This window comes from Alligator sinensis, unplaced genomic scaffold, assembly GCF_000455745.1.
Source record: "Alligator sinensis unplaced genomic scaffold, ASM45574v1 scaffold174_1, whole genome shotgun sequence".
NCBI classification, from domain to species: Eukaryota; Metazoa; Chordata; order Crocodylia; family Alligatoridae; genus Alligator; species Alligator sinensis.
The window spans coordinates 513,403-518,372 of record NW_005842516.1 but is presented as its reverse complement, the minus strand read 5'-3'; positions in this window follow the sequence as shown (position 1 = coordinate 518,372).

The window sequence follows — 4,970 nt, the reverse complement described above, 5'->3', positions numbered from 1 at the left end:
CTGTGTCTCGCCTCTCCATCCACCAGCCCGCCTGACGACCGATTAATTTGTACCCCTCAAGTCGACTCTAGTCGTCTGAGACATGGCATCACGAACAGGATCGAAGGGCACGGTGGTGGAGATTAATCTAATTAAGTGCTGCCCCTGGCGCACCGGGGGGTGCCGCATGGATAACGCAGATGAACTCTGGGCACATATTGCCTACCATAAGGCGGTTGGAGGGAAAGGAGAGACCCTCCTCAGAGGTTACTTCTCGGTGAAGGGGGAAGAGGCGGTCATCAAGGAGTGGAAAGCGAGCCTGTCCCGCGAGGTGTTTGGCTGCGTAGTGGCCAGTGACCAGGTTCACTATAGGCCCCTAGACACAGTAACAACAGTATCCCTCGCCAAAGTCAAACCGGCGGGTGGAGCAGACCCAACTCTCACCCAGGAGTACGCCCGCTGTATAAGATATGTACGGGAGGGCGGAGAACCGACATCAACTGACCGGTTCAATCCCCCGACCCTGGCGCCCGGGTCGAGGGGCCACGAGCTTCTCTCGGATCTCCGAGAAAAGTTGGAGTCGGAGGGCTGTACCACAACACGGTGGGCAGGCCCGAAGTGGGATAAGGGGAAAATGGTAAACATAATGTTCCGCACCATCACAACCCTGCTGCGGGAGAACGCCAATTTAGAGGCCCAACTGCTCACCGCCGCCCAGGCGGCCAAAGAGGTGGCGGTAAAAGAAAGCCCTGAGCTGCTAGAAAACCCCGAGCTGCCGCCATTCCAAGATGGCACCAGGGAAAAAGAGAAGCGCGCGAAAAGTTCAGAGCGCGCGAAAAGTCCCAGGGAAGAAGGGGCGGTTACACAACCCGTGGCCCCGCCCCCTGAGGTGACATCACCTCCGACAGTCCCGCCCCCTTTTGAAGGGGAAAGATTGTATCCACTCCTCCCGCCAGATACGCCTGCTCTCTGAGCAGCCGCTCACCCCGTAGCCTTAGTGAAGGAAGTCATCGATGCACAGGGTGCAACCCGCACCACCACCACATACTGCACCCACACACAGGGAGAACTGCAGGAATTGTGCTGGGAATCAAAAATAAAACCTGGAGAACTGCTAGCCATATGGCTAGGACACCTGGTCATGGAGTTTGGGTCGGACTTGCTGGACTTGGAAGAGGCTAGCTTCCTAACCTGCCAAGCCTCATGGAGTGGGGGGCATGCCACCGACCTGGACATGGTAGCGGGTAACGTTCACTGGCCCATCCCACTTCCAGCGCTTGTTGCAGGCCAAGTTAGCCACAAATCCCATGCGTGGCACGACGGCCTCCCACCAAGGGCCAGTGCGGAGCAACTTCTGCTGGCTATAATAGGGGTTTCATACTGCTCTTGGAACCCAAGAGTGTATTAGCTGGGGCTGATACAACCTCAGCAGCGGGAGGCGTGGCCCCACCGCCACCTGCGAAACCCTGGGACTGTTCCGGCAACTCTCAATGGCGTGGAGGCCTGCGTGGAAGTTTATGGGGGGGAGGATGCTATAACGCTCCGGCTTCTCCTCAACCCAGTGGCTGGCCAGCCCGCGGGTAATCTCTTAAGCCAACTCTCTTAAGCCAACTCCCTTATGAAGCCGGCCACAAGAATCTCCAGCGACTCAGAGCATCGACTCACTGCATACCCAATCGAGGCCCAGAACACGAGACGTCACGAATCCGACTCTTGACGAACACCGTGACCGTTGCCGCAGAGAATGCCAGAGGAGCGGGCCATGTTTGGATTCCTATTAAACCACTCGAAACTTTTGAAACAACAGCTACGCATCCTAGGGGATGAAGGTCAACGTCACTTGGCAAGTGAGCTAGGATTCAAGTTTAATGATAAGCAAAAAAAAAGTAGCGGCTGTCGGTCATGCCGGCGGCCTTCACAAACCCGACCCCACTGACCCACGACCCTACGTTGAGCTCCTCGTTTGTAATCCTCATGACCCAAGCGACCGCCGCCAAGTATCTTTCCTGCTCGACACGGGGGCCCAGGTCAACGTTGTCACCAATACCACGCCCCACATAAAAACTGCTAAGACCATCCAAGTACAAGGACTCAACGCCATCGCCGCGACGCCGCGGATTAAGTTCCAAATCCAGTGGCACGTACTAAATGGCATCCTAGGGGGCATCAATATCCTGGGAATTCTGGGAATCAAAGCACTTAACCTCAAAGAACAGGTGCTACAAGCGCTTCCCATTGCTATCCCGGAGTCGGATTGGCACCGACCGACTCTCTGCAATGCCTCCACCTGGTGATACCGGCCAATCCCAACCAAGGGCCCCCTTAAAGGGTCCCTCACCGACCTCCTGAGGCGACTCGAGCAACAGGCTTGCATCAAACCAGTAACCACTAGCACCTACCTGTCCCCAGGGTGGGGAGTCGCAAAACCTGGAAAACCCGATGAAGCCTGGCTAGTCGTTGATTACAGGGAGACCAACAAAAGGTGTCAAGTACTTCAGCAACCCAATCCATCCACCCTACCACAATGCATGTCTGAAATGGCCCAATTCCAGCGAGACGAGTGGGTTGGGGTCACCCTAGACTTAAAGAACATGTTCTTCTCGATTCCGATTACTGACCCCGAAGGAGTGTTAAATATATGCATCGAGGGCACTATGTACAAATGGACGGTCTGCCCGCAGGGGTACTGCAACGCCCCGTCACTAGCCACTGGTGCCATGAACAATACCCTAAAGAACTTTCGTGCCACACACGCCCTTCCACCAGAGGAGGAATTAAAAAACTGGAGTTCTGTTGACAACATCGCTATTATGGGCCACAACAGCCCCACCGTTACCCGTATAGCCAACCAACTAGTGGCCCACCTTCAAGATGAGGGGTGGACGGTCAACGAGGAAAAGTCACACCTACATCCTATAGCTGACATCATGTTCCTAGGCACCCGATTCGTTGGCCCCACCCATCACGGAATCTTGCATGATGGCCCTGACATCGACCTATTAAAGGAACCCCTGCCCGTAACTAAAAAACATTTTCAGCAGCTTCTGGGTCACTTAAATTGGTACCGGCATTATGTCAACCCCAGCAATCTAATGCTCCTCGCCAAGTTACAGCGACAGATCCGTGACAAGTCCCGAAAATCCACGCCTTGGACGGAAGGGGATCAACGGAACCTGCATCGCCTGTTGGCCACCGTCAAGGGTACGCAGCTCCACGCAATCAACCTCGGTGAACCATTAATCGTGACTCTTGGGTTCACCGCTAACCACGTGTGGGCTGTCGCACACAACTCTCGCAATGACCTGGTATACACCACTCATAAAACTCTTCAAGCAGCACAACATCGGTATGGGGCCGTAGAAAAGATCCTTCTCACTGGACAGCTAGTAGAGCCATTAGCAAGGGGGCACAGAACGCTCCGTGCTCCCGCCGCCACTTTGTTGCCTTTGCTAGATGCAGAAAAGGTTGACCCATATTTTCAAGGAGAGCCTAAGACGTGGAACACGTTGGTACTCGCCCATCATTATAACTGGTGCTGCTGGAAATTTGAAGACATACCACCCGACCCCAGCCCGGGGGATGGGGAAAACCCCCCAACGCTGTATGGAACCTCTGCCCCGGCCTGGATGGCCTCGGACAGAACCTCCCGACACGGAGGAGGCTACGGGTACTATTGTAAGGCCTGTCACGATGCGGAAGTACCCTGGGCCCACCCAGACGACAACTCTGCTCAAAAATGCGAACTGTTGGGATTCCTTAAGGTGCTGCAACACTGTCTAATGCACCACAATGATACACTTCCAGTCCCAATCATCGCAATCGACACGCAATACGTCTATAAAATCCTTACCGGCACTGCCATCCCCACCGAAAATTTCCATGACTGGGAAGACATCTGGGAAACTTTGACTAAATTTACACGGCTCCCACTGGTTAAGCACACCAAGTCACACCGCCCCGACACCGATCCAGTGCACGCAGCCATTGACAAGCTCTTGGAAGATCCACTCCATACCAACGTAGTTCTGTCCATCACCACTACCCCCGATCCCGAAGTAAGCCCGTTCCTCGCATGGCTTCATGAGAATTGGGGTAACCTGGGACCGCGGGCCAGGCATTGACGCTGGCGCCAAGCCGCTACAGAGCCCACCTCGTATGGAGTTCGACGAGATTAGGTAGCACAGGCCTGTGAGACATGTGCCAAAGAGAAGTGCCATCGAACCAAACATCAAGACGGAGCTTTCAACCCCTCGCAATTCCAGCCAGGAAAAGTCTGGCAAATAGACCTGTTCGGGCCCCTCCCGGGGTCCAAACCACCAAATAAGGGATTAGTCATCGTCGATTTGGGAACGCGCCAGTTACAGGTCATTCCCCTACGGAAAAGCAACGCCACTGCCGTCGTCTCCGCCTTGACCGCTGCATCTGCCACCTGGCAACCCCCCCATGAAATTCAATCCGACGGAGGACCCCCGTTTAACTCTAACGCTCTGGACAAATTCGCCCATCTTCACAACGTCGCATGGCATCTCCATTTGCCATACCACCCACAATCCAACGGCATCGTAGAGCGACACATCAGCTTATACAAAGAACAACTTCGCCTCAGAGGGGAAGGGACGTACAAAAACTGGACTAAGCACAATCAAGACGTCCTCATTTCGCTGAACACCACAAAGCCCTTATGGGACGAGGCCAATCCCAAGAAACCTCTACCCTGGGAACCCAAATTCCAACCCGACGAGTTAGTGTGGGTCTCGATACTGCACCCTCGTCAATCTTGTCCACAAGTCTACAAGGGAACAGTTCATCGGTCGCAATCGTATCCCAACACCTATTCCGTCCTATTGGAGGAAAAGCCCGATCGCTTCCCCATTATCGTCCACCACAACTGACTGACTCGCCACTCTGCCAGTCACCCAGTTTCCTTATAGCGAACCCGATTACGGCTCCCTTTTCTTTTCCTTGTTTCCTTACAGGCCCCGCCGTGACGC